Below are 24,630 nucleotides of genomic sequence, written 5' to 3' on the forward strand. Positions count from 1 at the left end.
CATATTCTCCAATGATGCCTCCCCAGACATTTATCGACCACCTATGTTGATAATCCACCTGTCTCAATAAGTGAGGATTTTCTGTCGCATAATAATGGTAATTATGTCGATTTACAAATCCATTTTTATGGAATGTCGATTCATCCGACCATAAAATATTATTGAAAAAATATTCGTTTCGACGAATTTTGTTCATGGCCCAATTGCAAAATCTCACTCTTTTCTCGAAATCAGCATACAGTAGTTCTTGATGTAACTGAACGTGGTATGGATGCAAGCGATGTTTCTTCAATACTCGTTGCACTGATCTCTCACTTATATCCACTATTTCCCCAATTTGTCGTTGACTCCTACTAGGATCTTCTTCAACAGCAAGAAGAACTTGCAATTCATTATCTTCATTAGTAGCTGGCTTGATGCGCTCATGTTTGGAATAATTAATAGATCCAGTTTCAACGAATCGTCCTTCGGAAAGATCTTTCATCTGGATGCCTTCTATCTGGATACCGTTGAGAATAAATTCTACTTGCCAATAAACAATTCCTGTCTGATTCACCTAATATGAAAATCATATCAATCAAATCACTTTTTGATAACAACATTCTGATGAAATTATACCGACAGTTCAACTTCACGATTGACTAAAAATTTCAATATTCATTTGCAGCCAAATATTTTGTTCTGTCATTTGCCAGACTACTTGATTTCCAATAAATATTTCATTCGCTGAAAGGTTGTTTTAGACCGAAAGAATATGGCACAAATTCCGAGATTTTTGAAATTATTGTAACTATTCAAGAACGTCCATTTTGTGGTGTAATTCGCAACTTGTTTATCTAGCAACAGGTAATTTTAGGAATGGGCGATATTTTAAGGAAAGGGTATTTTTTGTATATTCTTATCAATCGTCAAATGGATTTCGCTTTGAAAAAATGACCATTTTTCGAAAGAAATGCTCATTTAAGAAAAACTATTGAACTTAGCCATAGAAAATACTCAATGAAATTTGTAGAGGTTTCGTTGGCGCTTCTTATGGATCAATAATATACAGGGTGTTCCATTTAATATAAGGAAGATTTTGCAAATTTTCATTTACAATATTTGGCAAGCGGTTTTTCATACCCTGTATATCACAGGTCGATTTCAGATATATCGTTTGAGAGAGTTACCAATGTAGAATATTCGACCAAAAAAAAATTTCAACTGGACTTGGCACCACTTTATAATTTCAAATATTCTGAGTGACGAATATTGGAAAAAAAAACCTGTCATGCTAGATATCTCGAAAACCATCAATATTTTCGAAGTGCAGATATACATGAAGTTTATTTTATTTTCTATGAAGAAACCGAAAAAGCGATAAAAAATATAGGTTGCCATTCAAAAAGACACAGTTGGGATCCGCCCAGAAAAAATCGAACACCCTGTGTGACCGCCAATATTTTTATTTTGTCGAGCTCGAGCAATAAGGTAATATTATAGAAAATTAGATTCCTATCTGCTTCCTATATAGAGATATGGAACACCGCGCCACTGTTGCAGGACCCTGTATACTTATGCGTGGCGATAGTTCCATACCTCCGGTGAAAGTTGATTGAGATGAATTATCCATCTTTTTGAACTCCTGAAATTTTTCCATGCTCTGAATTATTAATTTCGTGAATTTAATGAGTCGCCTTCAAAACAAAATGTCGATCAGAAAACCGTAACATTGCATTTCCGATTCAGAAATATTGAAGGAAGGAGCTGAATCGTTGCTTATTTTCCATACTGCCATCAATTATCTTATTTATGATTGCAGTGATGGCTTCAACGGATATAATAAATTGTTTTCATCATTTTATATATCCATTTCAATCCATCAGTACTTAATATCCGTCCAACTTGAAATACAGAAAATTTATCATTCTATTCGAATTAGAACACTGTTCCGAATAACAATGATCAATATAAAAATGTTCGGCGTGTTGGTTTTACGCCACCTGGGGCAATGAATATTTTAGTGGATCGCATTTTGTTTTGATGTTTCCATTGTGTCATTTGCATAGAATTTCATGTCACAAAGCTCATTCCGAATTTTCCACCATTCAAGATTTTTTATTGTTATGATTCCTCTATTGACTAGATGAAAATGGCGATTAATATTTTAATACGTTGATGAGTGATAGATTAGAATAATCAAAATGACACCACTGATATTCATGAGAAATATTTTACAAAAATTTAAATTTCTTCATTCATTATGAATTGGATTAACTAACCAAGACCTGCCTATGATATTTCTGGTTGAGAAGTTGTCGATCGTAGGGAAGCGACATCTGTTTAACCCATAAACAGATTTTAACACACTGATTTTTCAATACTAGTACATATTATGGCACTTCAACAAAACAGACGTCATCACATCATTCAAGCTGTGTCTCAGCTTGCCGTTCGCCACAGTCCTGCGAGAGTCATGACGTCATAAAAAAGTTTTCTTTAGAGAATTGAACGCAGGTCGTCACTGTGTCGTCGCTTGATCGTTAGCCTCAACACCACCGGGGTATTTTGAAAGTAATTGCGAACTGTTGATATTGATGATTTCGCTCTGGTTAGTGCTATTCGAATTGTTTTGTCAAACATTTGACTTATATTTATGATACTTGTCCACTCAATAAATCATATTTAGTTATGTTCGAAGTTTGAGGTATTGTGTGTGAGAGCGAGAGGATGGGTTTTCATAAGAGTGTGTGTGTAAAAGTGAGAGGGCCGATTTGTCATACAAGTGTGAGAGAGATGGAGATGGCATCGAACTAATCCGTTTCAAAGATAACAAACGTCTGGTAGCGCAAACAGGTAGCGTATGGGAACTGGAAACTTGGTTTCTCGGTAAAAATTTTATGACTTGTAACTCAAAAGTATGTCATTTGAAATATCCTGCGTTGAACAATATCGAATGCCCAGAAAAGAATCATCCACAAAATATCAAATTTCTCACTTATCAAAAATAGTTTGTTAATGAAAACTTCAGAATTGATATTCTTCGAAAGTATATCTATCGACGTATTCGAACAGATTTGCATACCATACGTTCCTTTGGTGCGAAAAAAAAAATAGTTCCGTATATTCGAAACTGAATTACTCAAAAAAGTCAAATTTCGCACTTATCAAAAATAGTTTGTTGATGAAAATTTCAAAATATATTATTCGAAAGTAAATCTATCGACGTGCTCAAAGAGATTTGCGTACCATACGTTCCTTCGGTGCGAAAAAAAAATAGTTCCTTATATGCGGAACTGAAATACTGAAAAAAATTGAATTTCTCACTTATCAAAAATAGTTTGCTGATTAGAATTTCAGAATATATTATTCGAAAGTATATCTATCGACGTGTTTGAATAGATTTGCGTATCACACCAAAGTCAAATTTCTCACTTATCAAAAACATTTTGTTTATGAAAATTCCAGAATACACGAAAGTATATCCATCGACGTGATTGAACAGGTTTGTGTACCATACGTTCTTTCGGTGCAAAAAAAATGATTCCGTATATTCGGAACTGAATTACTCAAAAAACTCAAATTTTTCACTTACCAAAAATAGTTTGCTGATGAAAATTTCAGAATATATTCTTCGAACTATTTTTTTTTCACCAAACGAACGTACGATACGCAAATCTGTTCAAGCACGTCGATAGATATACTTTCAAAGAATATATTCTGAAATTTTCGTCAACAAATTATTTTTGATAAGTGAGAAATTTCACATTTTTGAATAATTCAGTTTCGAATATACGGAACTATTTTTTTCGGACTGAAGGAACGTATGGTACGCAAATCTGTTCAAATACGTCGATATAGATATACTTTCGGAAAATATATTCTGAAGTTTTTATTAACAAACTATTCTTTGTAAGTGAGAAGTTTGATATTTTGTGGATGAGTCTTTCCTGGGCATTCGGTATTGTTCAACGCAGGATATTTCAAATGACATACTTTTGAGTTACAAGTCATAAAATTTTCACCGAGAAACCAATTTTCCAGTTCTCATACGCTACCTGTTTCGATTCAAATGAATTTTTCCTGAATAATATAATACTCTTATCTAATATGTTTTTTGGTATTAATGCTTCTATAGTGACAATTGGCTGATTGAATAAGTTTATGTAGAATGCTGACTCATTTATTCGACATGTTTCAATAATATATCATGTTTTAGAATGATAACATCGAAAAACGTAAAATTCTTAATATTCGCAATCTGGCAACATTGTTCGCAAATCTCTTTCTAAACCCTGTTCGATTGCCCCTCGTCGTAAACTGTAGATGAAACATTGAAGGTAACTTTACACTAATTTTTTCTAGGACGTTGGAGTTATCGTTGTTTGAGAGATAACGAGTCAGGCGCGTTTGAAATGATACGAGAACAATAGTATTGGGTATACAGGGTGTACAATGTTGAAAAAAATAAACTTGATTGCTAACTTCTTTGATTGACGACTTGTTCATTTTGTGGAAATTCATGTTGACTAAGGATACACTACAGAAACACACTTTTGTCTATTTTCCACGATATTTCTTTATTGTTGACTAGTTTCGGCGCGATATAGAGCAGACGTACTGTTGACGAGTAAGGTGGCTAAGTGATTTTCATAAGGCTTCAGCGAGTTGTGTGTAATTATTTTCAATATAAATAGATTATATTATTGAATAATTTCCATGAATGGAATATATTGAAGCTATTTTCGATTATAATTATGCATTTTTTTGAAAATAACCTTGATTTTGTAGCTCGCGGAATAATGTACTTCAGATTGTTACCGGTGACCCATATTCCGGTAACATTGCCGTAATAAGAAAATATTAAGATGAATTATTTTTGCTATTCATTTCAAATTGCGTTCAGGATAATTGAAATGTTTTTTTGTTTTGAAATGACGGAAAACCGTAGTTCGTTGAAATATAATTACGGTATATGATTTTCATTTTCAGAATACGTATACATTCTGTATGAAGCAATACCTTTTTATAAAAATCTAAGAAAATATATTCAAATGGAATTGCACTAAAATCAACGATCATTTGTGACTTCCTTTTCATTATTGAAGTTATATATTTTTATTGAGGATACACTAAAAACACACTTTTGTCTATTTTCCACTATATTTCTTTATTGTTGACCGGTTTCGGCTATTACACCATTTTCAAAACTAACTGATATATATATTGCAATTCAGTTAGTTTTGAAAATGGTGTAATAGCCGAAACCGGTCAACAATAAAGAAATATAGTGGAAAATAGACAAAAGTGTGTTTTTAGTGTATCCTCACTGAACATGAATTGCCACAAAATAAAAACAAGTCGTCAATCGAAGAAGTGATATATTTTTATATCATAACAACATTTTTCAATTTTGAATATATATAGTTATTAATAATTATCATGATGCAGTTTACTTATGATGCACTGTTTGGAAGCTTTGGTGTAGTAATGAATATTACTGGAGTTTTTTCTCAACACCAAATCGTTATTTTTAACACCTCGACACGTGTTTCGCAAAGAGGAAGATTAAAAAAGAGTTTTAATCTTCCTCTTTGAAGACGATCACTTGGTGATCGAAACACGTGTCGAGGTGTTAAAAATAACGATTTGGTGTTGGTAAAAAACTCCAGTAGTATGATGCAGTTTGTAAGATATCGTTGCTATTCTGCCTCCCGGAATAATGTACATTAGTTTGTTATTGGAGACCCATATTCCGAGAGTATCACGCGAAGAGAAAATCGAGATTATTGATTTCTTGTATTCATTAGGAATTATATTTGAATCTATTGAAAAGTTTGTACAGTATTTTTCCAAAGAAACATAAATATTTGACATATAAGTAAATGATAGATTGATCATCATTCACTCATCACAAAATAATGTACGAAATATTCAACTTCTGTCCCAAATTCGTAAATTTTTTGATAATAAAGCAATTTATATGATGAAATCGGCCGATACTTGATGAAAATCCATAATTAACGTATTCTAAAAACACTTCATTGTGAGAATTTCACTAAACAATTTTACATAAATACAACACGTATTTCGCCATACAATGGCTTCTTCGGGCGTGTTCAGATACGTCATAATCCATTTTTGATCAAAGGGAATATAAAGAAACCAGTGGTGTTATTTTTTGATGGCCATGTCTCTCATTTTTCTCTTCACCTAACTGAATTTTGTAAAGAAAATGGAATAATTTTAGTTGCACTTTTGCCTAGTTCCACCCATATATTGTAACCTATTTCGCAGTATTTCACAGCTTGAAGAATGCTTGGAGCGAAAATGTTTATTCTTGACGAATGGAAAATAATGGCAATCGCTTGAAAAGAGAAGACATTGGGTCAATCCTTGAAAATTCATCATATTGAGAGTCTAAAACCGAATATAATCAAAAGTGGTTTTCCCAAGGCTGGACTATATCCATTCAATGCAAATGCTGTGGATTAAGCAAAAGTATTGAAGTCTTCTACTGATGCATTAAACTTATAAGCTGGAAAGAGTAATGTCAATGTCTCTTCCCAGACACAATTACAGCAAACCTTAAAAAAATCCATTGAATTTATTGAAGTTTCTGAAAAACATTTAGAAAACCACAAATTAAGTTGATTTAAACACTAGTTGAATCAGTGGTCATTTCTTTTTTTGTTGCTAGATACAAAAGTAAGTACGTAATTTATAAATATTTCGTAATTAGGCGCAACCATTCACAAAATTAAGTTCAAAGCGAAATTTTGTAACGCAATTATGGACAAACAGGATGTTCCAAAAAATATCAAGAATCATTTAAAAAATTAATACAATATAGTTCAGTTATATATATTTCCAATCTGTAAAGACCCTTTCATCTTCTGAAAAATTTCTATATCGCTCAACTTTTTGTGTAGCTGCAAATCTTCCTAAATATGAAAGACGCCTTAATACTCCGTAATTATGTATGTAGAGTGTTCCAGAATATGTTTTAAAATAGTAATACACAAGTCAATAAAAAATGTCTCGTACCGGAAATGATTTTGCGTTTTATAAAATTGTTATATACGGTGAAATTATAAACAATGAATATAAGCATCTGGGGTGTATTACAACAAACATCCTCTAGAGGGCGTAACGAGTGAATTTGATGGTATCTTTTGTTACACATTACCGACACATACTTTACATTAGTTGGTAAAAGCGCTCGCGTAGCTGAGTTTTATAATTTACATACAGGGGTGAACGCCTGAGCGGTGAAGCAGAGTCCCAAGGGGGCCCACGCATTTTGAATCTGTCTGATACTCATTCCATCCTTCTCTGCATCGATGTCATGATAACTGAAAAAAGTTCAGCTCCATAAGAAAATACATGGGATTTTGTGCTAGTGTCTCTTTGTTCATCTACTGGTGGTTTGAATTTTTCGTTGTATACACTGTAGCTGATTGGTTGACTAAATGACGGCAAAAGTGAAGAAATGGGCTACGAAAGTCTAAGGCTCAATTCACACAGAATGAACGTCTGGCAGAGACGAGGCGCTGACATTTGTCCCTTCCGTGTGAACTGTGCCAGAATGGGCCTACTCAGATTTGCATGTTTTTTTTATAAGGAATTATCCAGAACTCTTGCAGCTATATTATTAACGTTTTTAGGCAACATATTCACAGAAGCGCAGTTGCTTTTCCATACCCACCTTCGTCGTTGCCATGGCAACTATGATTTCATTTATCCAATATGAAAATTTGTTTCACATCTATTGAATCGTTTATAATTATTTCTACGAGAATATTCGATTTTCGATTCATTGTGATTTTAATATCGGTTAAACATCATAGGTTTCAGCATTTTCAGCACAGTGAAAAAAATGAGGCACTAAAAAAGTACATTTATCCTCATTAGGAATTTTGTACACTCAAATCACTCACGTCTGATTCAGAGTCACAATGATATCGTGATTCCAGGTACCATATCAACTTTTTATAGCACATTTCGGTCTTCTGGTGTTATATTGGGATTAATTTCACTCTGATACTGAAAGCAATATTACTTTTCAAAAATGTTTTTTTTTTATGAATCTACTTCCCTCGACCCATTATTTTACTTCAAAATATCACTAGATGTCCACTCATAAACACTATATAAATGCAATGACGACAAATTTCAGTTCTGAGGATTTTTACTAGTGTAGTTTGGTTTGACAAATATCCCATACTACCGGCTGATGAACTACAACTGAAGTTTTCTTCAGAGAGGATTCAAAGATTCGGTACGAGCCATATTTAAAAAAAACAATTCAAAAATGCAATAGCCAATGAAACTACTCCTACTAATCTTCATTTTATAGTCCAATTATTTAATAGGATGTAAGTCTATTCTGTATTCATGTTTATGATTTTATTTGAAATAAAACTCGTGTAGTTTTCTGTTTTGGTCGTCACCCAGGCCACTTATCAAAAGATGGCGAAAGCCTTGATTTCTTGGAGTTTCTTGAAGTACAAAAAACAAGCACTACAGGAAAATCTTCAAGTCGCTTCAAGAGCGGTTCCTGTGTGGAAGTTGCGATTCAAATTGGATTTGAATCGCTGGAAATTGAATTCATATGGAGTTCGAGTTGTACTGAGTTGAACCTCAAAACGATGAGCAACCACACTTTGTTGTGCATTTCTGATATGTACCACTCTTGGTGAAATCAAATGTGCTTATTTACGCATTTACGCTATACAAAAAACCTACCTGCATAATTCAAGATTTTAGGTTCAGTAGCTTCGACTGTATATTAATATGAAAGTTTCAGTCAATCTATAGGTACCCACTCATACAATGTTGAATAGCAGCAGCAAAAAAACTGAGAGGTTCAAAATAAAATACATTGGTAATCCTTCTAATCCTACTCCTATTAATATTATAAATGCGTTGAAATTTGAGAAGATGGATGAATGTAATGTATGTATTTACATTTTTTACTTTTTCACGCTTAAACAGCTCAACAAATTCAAATATGAGTTGGTATAGGAATTGATAGATCATGATCTGGAAAAAACACATAGGGTAGGTTCCCACGGTAAGGCGGGTAAAACAGCGAAGAACAGCTAGTATTGTATAAGTGGCTACCTGTTGAATGACTGACACTCTTAAATCATCGTACAGTCGAAGATACTGAACCTAGAATCTTGAAATATGCAGCTAGGTTTTTTGTTTAGCGTAAAATAGCATTGAGGAAGGAAATTATAAATTTCCACCTGCAATGGGAAAAAATCTGGGTTCAAAGATTGTATTGAATTATGTCAGTTTTGAAGTTGGACGACCCCTGAAACTTTGGATTGATTGAGAAATATTGTAATTATTTAAAAAAAAATGGTCTATCACGAAACTTAATGTTACTACTTCAGGAATACAGTAACTTGAAAAATTAGTCAACTGCATTAAGTAATGATGGCTTCGAGAATCAATTAATGTTAGCTAAAAAGAAATTTCGCAAAACAGGCACAACCGTCAACGACGCCTGCCCTCACGTATCTGCACGCGTTCGAGTTGCTTTCTCGGCGATTACGCTCCATTGATCAGACCACCCCTCTACCCCCGCGCATCGTTCTCCGTCGTTTTACAGTAGACGCGACGCGTTATGATTTACTGCGTTGCTCAAGCTAATCTTATTGTGATAACTTTTGAATGATTCGTCCAAATCACTCAGTGCAAATTACAAAGTTTATCTATATTGAATATCAAGCGCAACAACTATTGAACCTTCATGTTTGCGTTATGATTGACATACGATAGAAGGTCGCTTGTTGATCTTCCGAAAGCCATATTGATGATCGTTCAAAATGTTGAAACGTTTCAAATATTTGAGAATATGGTGGTTTATGGCTTTTTCTAAGATTTTTGATATCACTAATAGCAAAGCGACTTTTCTATAGTTATTTGGAATTTTTTTTGCCATTATTGGGAATAGGTTGGACGAGGGCAGTCTTTCAACAAGAAAGTAAAACCCCTTCCTTGTGAGACAGGTTGAAAAGTCTGCAAAATACTAATGCGAGTTCATTACAAGAATCCCAAATTTGACAATTTCAAGAGATATTAAAAAACAAAAAACTTTAACATTACCACTTTCATAGATATACAAGATGACGTACACATGTTTTCAATTTGACATTTTGTGCCTAGGAAACCTTTCCTAATTTGTTTTTTTTTTATGGACTGCAAAAAACCGATAAAAGAGCCTTTTGGCGACAACTGTACATATATATACTCAGCTTTTCCCAAGTTTTCTGAGGACATTCAGATAACCTCTAATATATGCAACTTTTTTCTAATTGAACCGATTTTGTAGGTATCTCTGGTTTTCGGTTTTCTCAGTCCGGATTTCCCATCATATATCGTCTAACTGCAGTGGCAGAGAAAAACTACATCATAAGAACCTGTCGAATTCAATATCTCCCTGAGTGTAAATCAATACAATAGCAACTGAGGTTGTGATAGATCACAGAAACAGAAAAAAAAATTGTTTATTTGAGAAACTTTCTACGAACATCCTCAAATGTCTCACAAACACATTGTTTTCGTTAGTTACTTTCAATTATTCAACTCCGTTGAACACATATTATCAATGAAAGTAACAAGAGAAATTCATATTCCTGAATTTCTCTTGTTACTTTTACTCTGTGTTGAATCATAAGAGACAATGTTTGTGTGACTGTGTGTTGAGTTCAAATATTCCGATTTGTTTATTTAAATAAATGAAATACATATATCATTGAAAATTGAACAATACCTATCACTAATGAAAGAATAAAATAATTCATTAAAACAAAAAAAATATCAAATTCAATAAAAACTAAAAAGAGAAATTCCGTAAGATTCCAGACGCTGAACTCTACGTAAAAGTAGCAACCTTATTCAGATAGGATCATATCACTTCTCCTGTAGAACAGCAAATAAGGAACTTGTGTTCCCTGGGGATTCAATACGTCTTCTTTTTGCATTGTCTTGACCGTAGAATCGTCGTACCTAATCCAGCAATTGTAGCCGACGTGGAAGGCATCAGTCACGTAGTGTCCAATATTGGCATTTTTGCCTTCGTGGTAAACGACGGCGAATAGCTTGTATTGTCTCTCTATTAGACACTGTGTTTCCGACGATATCAAAGTCGAATCAAACTTCAAGTCGAATTCAAAAGCCTTGATAATCTTCGTGCAACGGTCGTTACTGCATTTGGAAAACTTCAGATGCAAAATAAGGATAACGGGAAGTTTGCAGAGCGTAATTTGCTCCCAAGCTTCGACCTTCTCGTTTGTTTTCGACGAAGTCACTCCCTCTAAAATGTTCTTGGAGACAAGTACCTTAAGCGCTTCTCTGACGGTCTTCACTTTCTCAATGTTGAGTGGCAGGGTGGGTATTCTCGGTAATGTGGTCCACGTTGCGATGAATGCTCGACTTTAGGTGCCTACCGAAGATGTCACTTATCGGTGTATTGATGAAGTCGATCCTTCTGGTTGGATGTCCTTTATTTTTCGATTCTCTTATGTTCCATACATTATTTCAATCATTGCTCAAAGCAGAGTCAACGAGAGGTTTTTCACCTTTAATATAGTATTCAACCAACTCATTTATCTCAAACATTGCATCATTGAGTCCATTCAAAAGAAAACCTAGAAGATCTTCTGCATCTTGTTGTCTACCATCGATCCAGTCAGTCCGCATGTGCATGCAACATTTTATAAATCCACGTCGGACCGAATGGGATGCCAGTGTTGATTGAAACTTTTTGGTCATTCTTGGAATTTTTATCTACTCTCCCGTCTTTCGTCAAAAAGTAGGAAGGTAGGTGAATAAACTGTTCCACAAAACGGCACATTCCAAATATAACCGGGGTAGACGTCATTCTCTCGTTCGAAGAGATGTTTTTACTCATACTGTTTAGTAAGTTGTAGAGTGGTGGACATGCGATCAGGGCTTGCAAAATAAAGTTGACATAACAGTGATTGTTTTGATTGAGCAGACCCCTTGGCTGCAAGTTCACTGCCCTACCGTCGATCATATATGTAGATAGAAACATGCCCATCCTATAACAGTCTGGATCTACAAACTGGTGGGACCTTCTGGAGGGTTTGAATGGTCATGAGGAAAGATTGTCGTCGAACACGTTTTCGGCATCCTGGTCAGTAGCGATTTCGCCAAAATTGTGGACGGGTTCAGACATAGGCGAATGATGGATGATCATAGTTCAAATTGCGTTGGTATAACCAATTTTCAAGTCTATTTTGACATGTAAAATTTCTACAATATTTCAGTTTTTTCAAGATGCATAATATCCTTTTCCTTATTTCTAAAAGTAAGTATTTGGTTAGTCTTGATGAATTGGTTTTCTTTTTTCTCTTACTATTTCATTCATGTTTATTATTTATTATTTTTTTAATATTTTTGTTTGAGAAATGGGTTATCTAAGAATTCACATACACATACATTTTTTTTCTTGTTATATTTTGAATATTACTGGAGTTTTTTTCCCAACACCAAATTGTTGTTTTCAACACCTCAACACGTGTTTCGATCACCAAATGATCATCTTTCTGTTTATCTCATCTTGACATTACACTATATGAACTATTATAAGCTAGCTAGTTGTCCTGTTAGTTCTGTTCTACAATATATACAGAATACAAACTCAGTGAAAAGTGAAATTGTATTTCTGAATTTACTTTTTTGATGTATTCGAAAATAATTCTGAGAAGATTTTTTTATATCGACTAGAAGTTTTTTTCACTCTTATTAGGTACGTCATATTCTCCCTTTCAGTTTTCCGTATAGGTTATCAATATGTTCATCATTTTCAACACACTCTAGAATAAGTTGAGCTTAAGTACCAATTTTACCTTATGAGCAATTTGGATTTTCAGCTAATCCTATTTTGAATTCATATTCCGAGTAGATTGTAGAAGTTTCTATTGATTTCAGAACTTTGTCATATCTCCTGATTCATCCTATATCTTTGACGGAACAGTATGATTCCTGCCAGTAATATTGCATTTCTTTCCTGAACACTTTCGTGAGATCCGTGTGTGGTATTTTGGTAATAGAAATATTGTTTTCATCTGTTTTCTTCGCCATTCAATCCACAATTTAATTTCCCTCAATTTCTGCATGACCTTCAATCTATGCAATTTCTAGAGTTTTGTTGCTTTAGTAGTTGTTTACAGCTGATTCTCGGCCTCCCCCCACCACTATGACGTATTAATTGCTTTTTTATTGGTTGTTGTTTGGTGAAGTCAAGGTGATGTGACCTTGAAGGGTGTGGTGTATGGATCGTTCAGAAATTTTTTCCCGGTTCTAATCCTCCCCCCACCAATATGACGTGTTATTTGCATTTTTTGTTGTGCAGTGAAGTCAAGGCGTTGTGACCTTGAAGTGTCTGGTGCATGGATCGTTCAGATTTTTTTTTTCATAAGAGATTTTGTGTGTGTATGTGTGTGTGTGTGTGTATGTGTGTGTGTGTGTGTGTAAGAGAATGCACGGTACAGGGTTTCATCATGTGCTTGTTTGTCTATGTACAAACATACGTCTGCATACTTCGAAGATCCTCCAAGTAACAAATGCTCCATCGGTGTGAGGGCACCAAGTTAGTAGTGGAGTGACGTCACAGCAATAACCGTTCAACGGCTAGAGAGCGACATGTTCACTTCACGACGTGTAGCAGAGTAATGCGTATTCATCGGCCTGCCCTCACCTCTCCCGAAGCGATGAAGGTTGTGACGTAACGCATCGCTCTAGCCCCGCTATCGATGGTGACACCACGGCAGCCGAGGACCGTCTGCCTAACGTCTACCCTCTCCGAGGCCGCAACGACCACTGCTTGCTCGTACCGGCAACTGTTATCGCATCAAGTTGGGAGATGGGCTTGGCTGTGACGTCAGGCATCTCTAGTGGATAGCAACTAGCAATGTGAACCTTTCACGATTTCATGGTGGGGGTGACTCGCACTGTTTAATATAAAAGAAATGCCTGGCACACTATGGAATCAGTAGACGAATATATCTGCAGCAGTTAGCAATTGGTAGAGTGTTATTCAGTTCGTAATAGAAGGAAGACGGTGAGTGTATTTGTCTGTTGGAAATTGTTTATATTTTGATATATATTTTCATCATGTCCATTTCAAAGGTAGACTTGAATAAAATTAATAATTTGATTGTACAGGAGGTTGAAATACTAGAGCAAAAGGCCTTATCATCATTGCCAATTGATGAAGTGTACATAATTAAAAATATGTCAACTTATTCTACACGATTTGGTAAATCAATTTTATTAACTTTGCAAGATGTGATCAATGATAAATTATTTAAAACATGGCTACCAAAACGTATTTCGTTGCAATTCAGTGATGACGATATATCTTGTATCAACTCATCAGGTGGTAAATATACGATGATGTAATTAGGACAGAGCCAACAAAGTTTTGCTGGCATGAAAACGCGATCTCTAGTCAAATTCAATATGATTGAATAATAATAGTAATAATTTATAGTGAATTTCTTTAGGTCATAGCTTACAAAGTTTTTTGGTGTGAAAACACTAACTCTAGTCAAATTCAATATGATTGAATAATAATAGTAATTATAATGAATTTCTCATTGTTTTATAATATTCATATATTAGATGATAATAATTATATGGAAATATAAACATTACTAACTTAGTTGAATACACTCACTTTGTAACTACAAGTGAAATGGGAATGTGAGTATTATATCACTGTATGTATTATATCACTGATAAATTGGAGGTTGCTTATTGTTTTTTTTTTTATTCGATTTCAGTTCCACCATTTAAAGATGTGGATGCAGTACGCAAGTCAAGATTGGGTCGATGTTGTAGATCTCATATCATCGGTTCAACATTTGTCGTCTAAATTGAAGGTGTTGGGTGATGGAACCGAACATGCAAGCAATTATGATATGAGTGTATGCTATGATGAAAAACAAATCGAATTATGCCTTCGTGATGCTGAGAACTATTGGAGTGGTGCAGAAGTTTGTAACAAATTTTTGGATAATGAATTGGAATTGTGGCAACTTTGTGAGGTTATTATTGAACTGAACCTAAGAAGATTCCTGTATAGCCTCCAACCATACTCGCCAGAATGGATTATTCATCACTTTGAATTGAATGATGAAAATCGAGAGGAAATTGAAGATGGTCGCGAAAATGATGATTATGAGGAAGAAGTTATTTTAGATAGTCTGAATGTTCCTGTAAATCATAAATAATGTCAAATAAAAAACTTTGTATTATTTTCATGTTTTATTTTTATAAATCTCATGAAATGCAATAGAAAATGATTACAAAACAATAAATATGATATAAAATACAATACATGATATAGGTCAGTTACAAATAAAAAAAAAATCATAAAACAGTACATGATAGAGTGAAAAAAAAGTGTCAATATCTGCTATGAACTGAACCATCCAATGCATTGTATGTTAAAACTGTATCATGCAAAATTAATGCATATACTTCAGTGTTGTCTGGAAACTTGGTCTTCTTCGTCTCAAACTCAATCTTTATATCAATAGTTGATGATTTTGTTGCATTCGGTTGATGAGAACAATCGATGACGAATAGTGGATTCTCTCTAAATTGTCCAATGTCCATCAGAGGTTCACTCATATCTTTATCATAATATCTTCGCTGGAAACTCTCAAAAGCATAATAAGCAGGAGCATCAAGTTTTTTATCGAAATTCAAATTCCAACGCTCATATGGATAAACTTCAGAATTCAAGTATACTCGAATACTATTGATATCAGCAGTTGTGAATTTTTTAATATCCTGTGTTCTATCTTCAGATGTGGTAGTACTTTGAAATGCGATGATGACAAAACGAGGAGTTTCCAATGCGTTAGTTGTTTTGATGGCCCATATGCCTGAAGAAGTCCCACGTAATGATGGTAGTTCATAGAGGTCCCACATACGATACGCCAACTTGATTTTGGCATTCAGACCGCCTTTGTTTATTCTACTCAAAAGTTTGAGCTTGTGTTTATCATCTGGTACAATATGTCTTTTTTCCATTCGATTCTATTTATTTCCAAATCGGCATCAACCTCACCTATATATGAGTTTTTGAATGATCGAGCGATAATCAAAATCAATTCCTGTTTGGCATTCAAGATACTTTTGTTGTAATCTTCAGCAAAACCCATCAAATATTTCAGTGGTAGTTTTCCACTAAAAACATGACTGTTTGTATCCAAGATATCTTGCTTCAATTGTGAAAGTCCCCAACCAGATGTCAATAATGTGTTAGCATGAGATTGTCCAAATGATATCATGGTTTTCATTGTAGATGTTATCCCAGGTTTTCTAACAACAGCCACTTGTTCACCACCCATTTCATAACGAATTTCGTCAAAGAGAAATGCAATTGCATTATTCGAGAGATAGCATGTTTTCGCTACATCTTTGGGGGTGAATTTACCTTCTATGTAAATGAAGCTCTCGGCAATATCTAGTATAACATCTTGATTATTGATTGCAATTCTGATTTCATCCGAATTCCTGAATAGCGGTGATCCATAGGGCTTGATATTTGTGCTCATGTAAACTTATGAGAGAATGATCGAGCACTGGTTTATTGAATATATTCAACTTTTCATTGTTTGTTTCGAGCACCATTGTTATTTTCTCACTTTCAATCCAATCGATTTCAAAAATTCAAGATCACTCACAGACAGAGCGTTATGTGTTAACTGTTTAGCATACACTTGTGGAATGAGCTTCTTTTTATGCACACCTTTTTTTTTATAGTGCAACTCGTTTGGGATTGTTCAATGCGATTTTGTCTATTATAAATGAAACCCATAACAACAGTTATTCGATTTTCTTCAATTACAAAATAATAAAAATCTCTTCTTCACTTCCAAAATCGATAAGGTTATTTTTTTCATCCAAAACACGCACTGTAATGTTGTGAATCAATTGACGACCTTCTGGACTGACAGGCATATATATAATACTGTGTGGTTCTTTAGTAAGATTGTAGCCAGGTTCAACATCAATATCGAATGAGAAAAGAATGTGGGATTCTTCACCATTTATATGTGAACCAGATATAATATTGCAATCTAAGCGGATAAGTCTCACAGTTGTAATGTTTATTGGTAATGATGATTCATGTATCTGATTTGGTGGAAATATTCCATGAGCGAACCCCATCATTTCTGCTATAGAATTTGGTTGTGTCAGATCAATTTCATATTTGGATCGCATTTCACATTTGAATGTATTATTATTGGCGTGTAGATAGAAAAAATCATCTGCAACGACATCATTTGGTTTTTTATCATGAATCAATCTGAACATGATATGTTTCTGTATGACGGCATTGATCTCTTCTATTTCGTAAGCACCACATGGAATTTCAATTGTCAAATTTTGGGGTATCGATGAGTTGTCATTACTGATTCTAAAACTAACTAAGTTATTAGCTTCAGTTATATTATTGATTGTATTGCATCCATAGAATCCCAAAAGTCCTAATCCGTATCGACTGTTCCTATCCAATTCAATTGGTGGAAAAAATCCGCACTCAAGAAACTTGTCCCGACAGCTTCTAGCTCGAACTTTCGTGACATGACTGATGAATATTTTGAAACACATTTCAATTCATTATTGTTTACAGCAACAGCACATTTGAGACAATTTACACTTTTTGGAAGGTGTTGTATTGTAATAAGTATCATTTTTATTGATACCAATAATCACATCCTCTATATTACAAATACAACACATAGATTTTCGAGGTATAGGACCATCATTAACATCCGAATCTGAATTTTGATCGTGGTGGTGCTCATAACAATATCTATGTTTCATTATATCGATGTCATCTTGCAGATGCTTAGGCAACTTTTCCCAAACATATGCAATCTCATGTGCAACACATGCAAGTATCACTTCCTTAGGCATATTTGCAAGCATCACTTTATCCATTTTTTCCAAGGTACCATATTTTGAAAACATTCTAAGTGAAAACCCCATTCCCTTGATAGCCTCCCGATCCAATTTTGGTGTTGAATCCATTTTTATTTGGAAAATTATTTAGAGAGAAACTGCAAGCACAAGTGATCATAGAGAACTGTATTGAATTTCTGTTGTCGATCATAGTTATATTTGATTTTTACATTCGAACATTTTCGAAAGAATCGAGTCAATTCCAATGGTGGGGGTAGATCTCCAAAACTATCGAAATATGTGACTTCTTTCCCACATTTTTTATATGCCACCCAATGTGTTTCTGGTCCACTTATTCCATCTAAATTAACAATAGCTGTCTCGTTTTGTTTTGGACCTGAAGATGGTAATCTATCACGCATAAAAACACCACGAAAATGTGGAATTTTCATTTTTTGTGCATAATAACTGAGATCGAGATCAGTAAGAGGCCTCTGAGGTAGGGGTTCAATTAGTTTTTTGTTTTGTTTGTGGCTTTGTATGGTTTTAAATATAGTCCTAAACCTTTACGGTATGGTTTGAGATATATTCCACTTCCGCGTTTGCCTAATGCTACAGCCTCCATGGTTTTATTGTGACGATTGGCTTCCATTAAAGCCGCTCTGCTGGCTTTTGCCGAATTCACGGCCTTGGTAATACCAGCAGCGGCTCCCGCCAAACTTCCTAGTGCGGATAGTCCAGCAAAAATTGGTATCAATGGTAAAAGTCCACCGATCTTGGGAACAGGAATTATGCGTGGTGTGCGGATTTTCTTCTTTCCACCGGCAGCTTTAAGGTATTTACGTGCCGCCTGCAATGCCACAGTGCTTTTTTGCTATTATTCGTCACAAATTGATTCCCACCAGCTTTCTTCAATACATTTCGCACTTTATGGACTATCCCAGCACCAAATGCAACTTTTTTAATTTTATTTTTCTTCGTTTGTTTCCTCTTACATTTTTTCTTATTGGTACTACAACCCATGCCCATATGTCTTTTCGCTTTCATAATGTTGGTGACAAGTAATGCAGCTGCTCTTTCCCCAATACTCGCGTCCTTTGATTTAACCCTATCTCAAGCGCTGTATTCAAGTTCTCTGTCGGCTAAATGGCTTGCTGCAAGATCGGATGGATGCTTAGAATATTGAATATCGTGTTTTTTGCATTCCATATCTAATTTATTGATTCCAGGATCGTTACGAGCCAAACGTTGTTTCAATTTTGTACCCGGTCCACAGTATTGATATCCTCCGGGTAGATGTAATTCGAAAGGAAGTTTGTTTATTAAATCATTAACAAAACCACAACCTCTTTTAATTTTACGATCACTTTCAATACGTCCGTATCGTTTGATGGTACACATTGAAATGAATAAGCTAATAACATTTATATAGTCTCCAACCACGGCACGATGCGCATTGTAAAACAGAAAGGAAAGTTTGCTGTAGATAATCTAGATGAGAAATTTGGGTGTGGATTGAATGGACAAAGAGTATTCAGACATGGTCCACTACTTCCATCATCAGTTCGAGGACTCATTATAGGACCTTCAAATTGTGGAAAGACGAATGAAATGATATCACTATTAACACATCCACAAGGATTGAGATTTAGAAATGTGTATCTCTATTCGAAATCACTCAATCAACCTAAATATCAGTACTTGCGAAGTATTTTGGAACCTGTAAAAGAATTAGGATTTTATACATTCAGCAATAATGCAGAAATAGTGGAACCCTCCGACGCTAAGCCTAATTCTGTTTTCATTTTCGATGATGTGATATGTGAAAAGCAAGATATTATTAGATCATATTTCTGTATGGGACGTCATAAGGATGTTGATTGTTTTTATCTAGCACAGACATATTCACGGGTACCCAAACAGTTAGTGCGTGACAATACCAATTTCATTATAATGTTCAAACAAGATGAGACGAATTTACATCACATTCATTCAGATCATGTTTCACCCGATGTAACATTCAAACAATTCCAATTGATGTGTGTTAAATGCAGGGAGGATCAATATGGATTTCTAGTAATTGATAAGGATAGAAAAATAGATGAAGGTAGATATCGCAAAGGATTCGATAGTTTTATATACCCATGATCTTGTTTTTGAAACTTATTCGATCACTGAATATTGTAGAGGTCACTTCATCAATGAATTGGGCTATAATTCAAAAAGGGCATTATGAATACAAAAAACGATTCTGAACATAAAAACAATGAAATGAATTTGAAACGTCAACTAGTAGAGACAACAGAAGCTGTCAGACAGAAATTCAACTCTATCAAGAATGATAATATTGAAAATCGTACGACACTTGAAAGATTGTATGAGCCCATAATGAAACCATTGAATGTTTTATCATCAAACGCTACTTCTAAATCAACAGTGTTATCACCAAATCGTGGAACTGTTCAATCTACTTCAAATTATCCCACGAGTACTCCAATAGGAAGAAAACAATCTTTTGATGGTGTATCATCTGTGAATAGTGACACGAGCACACTTCAAGACGATATGAGAACAACTCTATTCGAAACACCATCATCGTCCCACATCGATTCCTCGGATCCTGACATCTCACCTGTTATGAATGAAAGTGGTGAAGATGTTTTGATGGAACATTTGAATAATGTAAAATCTAGAAATGCAGCATATGATGGAACATTTAGCGTACGTATGGATCCAATTACACAAAAGCTGAAAATGGGAAGTCTAGTGGTACATTTCAAAGATGGAAACATTTCATTTTGGGATGCTAATAAAGTGAAAAAATATGAATGCGCAGGTAGTCCAGAATTGTATTACATGATCTATTTGAAGAATCCACAAGATGTTGATAATGAAGAAACTCGTCAAGTATATTCCAAAATATTGAAAATAACGAATGCTCCATATAAACAATATCATCTGAAGAATGGTTTTGAAAATACAAATTCTAAAAAATTTCGTGAAGTTATCAAACCACTATTAGACTCACGACAATATCCAATAAGGAGTAGAAGTAAAATTGGTGGAGTACTCAAACGAGTGAAAATGGAGAAAACATATAATTCTAAACCTGCGAATTATGTGTACTGGAATTCACCGAAAGAGTTAGTTGCTCGCTATTGGTAGCTTCAAAGTCAGCTGGACATACCGGACATGATTACGTGAAGAAAGTATAATATATTAATATATATCCACAAGTAATGATCACTGTCACATCATCATTCAATGCAGTAACATTATAACTTTTTTTCTCTTTAATCATATTGGAATAGAATGACTAATGAAGTAAGTGATATCAAACGACAAGTTGTTAATGAATTACATAGACCTGCAAGACGTAATTTTCGTAGAAGAATAACTACCATCAAAGGTTTTGCAGATCTATGGCAAATAGATCTATCTGAACTACAACCTTATGCAAAAAGTAATGAAGGATACCGATATATACTTGTAGTAATTGATTGTTATCCAAAATATCTATGGACTGTGCCAGTTAAAGATAAAACAGGTAGTATAATAACTAATGCAATGAAATATGTACTGAAGGAAGCCAAATTTTCCCCTAAACATATACCAAGCGATCAAGGGAAAGAATTTTTTAATAGAAGCTTCTCATCTCTCATGTGAGAATATAATATCAATCATTATTCAACATTCAGCACAAAGAAGGCAGCTATAGCAGAAAGAGTGATTCGTACAATAAAGGCATGGCTCTACAAGGAATTTTCGATGAGAAGTCACCACAAATGGCTTGATATTCTTCCAATTATAACTAGTAGATATAATAATAAAGTTCATCGTACAATAGGTATGGCACCCATCAATGTTGATTCAACAACAAAATTGAAATTCAAGGGTATCAATGGAATTGGAGGAAGACAAAGTAAACCCAAATTCCAATTGAATGATATTGTACATATAAGTAAATACAAAAATATTTTTGAAAAGTCTTACATTGCGAATTTTACCACGGAGCTATTCAAGATTGTGAAAATTAATAAAACCATCCCAACGACTTATAATCTTGAAGATATGAATGAACAGCCGATTAGAGGATGTTTTTACGAAGAAGAGTTATTACGAACCGAGAATCCTGACGTATATCTGATTGAGAAGGTGTTGAAGAGAAGAAAAAATAATTTCACTAGTTCGGACTTCCATTGTCTACTATATAAAATGATTTGAAATCCCTGAAACAAGTAAAAAAGGGATTTCAAATCATTTTATATAGTAGACAATGGAAGTCCGAACTAGTGAAATTCATCACGAAACATTGTCAATCACCTTCAAACAAAAGAAAAAATAAAGTATATGTAAAGTGGTTAGGCCTTCCTAGCGAACAAAATTCTTGGATTGATGAATCAAATATGGTTTTAATGTATCTAATAGTGACTTTTATGAATAAAGTAATATTGAAGTTCATTATTGTTTTCATTTCGATTATAAGTATGTGAATTGAAAAATATTGCAGCGGTAAACATTGCCCCATCCATTCGAAATGTTCTATGTATACCAAACCAAATTAATTGTATACTCCATTCCCGCTTATATTTTTCCACGATATTGAAAACACATTATCATTCCCAAAACTAATCGCCGTCACTTTGAAATGCAATATCCAACTCTTTTTGCCAATTATCTCTCACTGATAATGCCGTCTCATAAAGCTTAGTCGACTCCTCAAGCTCAGCCTGAGCTTGCATTCTCGAACATTGATGGAATTGCTTATCTTTTCCAATTTTTGAACGGAGTTCATCAGCATCTTTAGACATTCTAGCCAATTCAACCTTCGCTAATGCAATCTTGGCATCTAATGCTTCAAGAGTTTCATTATTAGCATTAATAGCTCGCTCACTCTTTTCAAGTTCAGCAATAGTCATCTGTGCCTTTACAAGACGGCATTTTGCTTTCCTTTTCATTTCCCCAAACCGATGGAGGGGACTGAAAGAAGATAGCGGTTCAGCTTTCAAATCACTCTTCATTTTATTAGGAGTACCTTTTGGCTTCCTCTTCGATCTGTCACTTTTCGTTGCGGGTTTTTTCTGTCGCACAACACTTTTGGATTCTTTCTTTTCTTTAAAGTCAGTGACAATCGATTAAGATGCCTCAGTAACCTTCCTCTTGATTGTTCTAAATTTCTTATCAACACCAAGAGGAAGGGTAAATGAAGAGTGTTTGAGTGATGATAATTGCGAAACGATCGGATTTTCAATAATAATTTGCTCATTTGGTTCTGGCACATCTGCAAAGTTAACGAAGTCGTTAATATCAAAATCATTTATCGAATCTTGACTCAATAAATGTAATACTGGAATATTTTCAAAATCAGTCTGATCGATATCAACAAGTGGTGAACCATCTTCAGCAATCAATAGCGGCATAGAGCTCATGATTATTAAGGTCTGAGGAATGATATGTGATAGCAATAGAATGTGGATAGGAAAGGTGATGATGTTACTGAGACCTCACCATTTATAGAAGAAAATAAACTAGCGCATGCGCTCTTTCATCAACTGGCACATGCGCTCTCTCACTAAACTATTCACGCATGTAACAATCTTTGTCATTTAAGAGGAAAACTTTGTGTTGCATGCATGTATTTTCAAATGTTAGAAAATAATACAAATAAATTCAAAATATATATATTTATTAATAATAGAGGACAATAACGATGATAAAAATATAAAATGAAAAATGTTAATATGTCTCTGTGGATGTGGAACGTTCTTTGACTCTATTCCTCAATAGTTGTTGCTCGTGCGTCAAACACCAACATTGAAAAAAATGGATTCTTCTATTGGGGTAGAGTTGACCAACCTTCTCACACAGATCCCAAGTACTTCTACATGCATTGCATACATGATTCCAACAATTCATGGAATATGTATCACAACGCAAACAACGTTGCAGTGGAGCTGGAACGGCAGCACAGGTATCACAAATATTTCTACAGATACCTATATTGTTGAATATTATAGGTTCGGAACACTTCAGACACTGTAACTGTTGTTGACGATAATCCGATTTTGTTCGCTTCGGTGGATGAGAAGGAGGCGATAGTTGAATCCGCAACACGCAATCACTACACATACCAGTACATGGATTGATTGAATCCTTAGGTCTACTTATTTGACAAAAGTAGCACACAATAGCCCCTGCAATCATCATTGGGTAGACACACACTTTTGGTTTTTCATTCCACTTTTTTGGAAACGGCATTTTACTAATTCGATTAGAAATATTGAGAGATGACTTACAGAAACCCTGAATGCTCTCTCCTATACCTACGATCTCTATTTATACAAATCATCATCATGTGAAAGTATAGTGGGATAAATTTCACTAGTTCGGACTTCCATTGTCTATTATATAAAATGATTTGAAATCCCTGAAACAAGTAAAAAAGAATGATTAAAAAAGAATAGTTGAAAATAACAATTATATTAAGCAACAATAAACCTGAAATGAAATGATAGTAAAATAACCTACAAGTAAAAATATAATAATTGAATAAATAAATAAAAATTAAAGGAATGCAAAAAAGAAAATAATAAAAATAAAAAAGTGTAGAGATTCCAAGTCACGTTAGTTCACGACGTTTCGATTGTTGGTATCTACAATCGTCTTCGGGTGATGACTGGACTGATT

General features: G+C 34.4%; 1 pseudogene; it reads right to left on the minus strand.

Annotated features, from left to right (window-relative positions):
• Positions 1-10,886: 10,886 nt before the first annotated feature.
• On the minus strand, positions 10,887-12,214 carry LOC141486081 (ubiquitin carboxyl-terminal hydrolase 10-A-like; annotated as a pseudogene).
• Between the last annotated feature and the right edge of the window lie 12,416 nt (positions 12,215-24,630).

Source organism: Leptinotarsa decemlineata, unplaced genomic scaffold (genome assembly GCF_025532065.1).
Source record: "Leptinotarsa decemlineata unplaced genomic scaffold, Ldec_3_MD MMD2_tig00026345_RagTag_RagTag, whole genome shotgun sequence".
Classification (NCBI taxonomy): domain Eukaryota; kingdom Metazoa; phylum Arthropoda; class Insecta; order Coleoptera; family Chrysomelidae; genus Leptinotarsa; species Leptinotarsa decemlineata.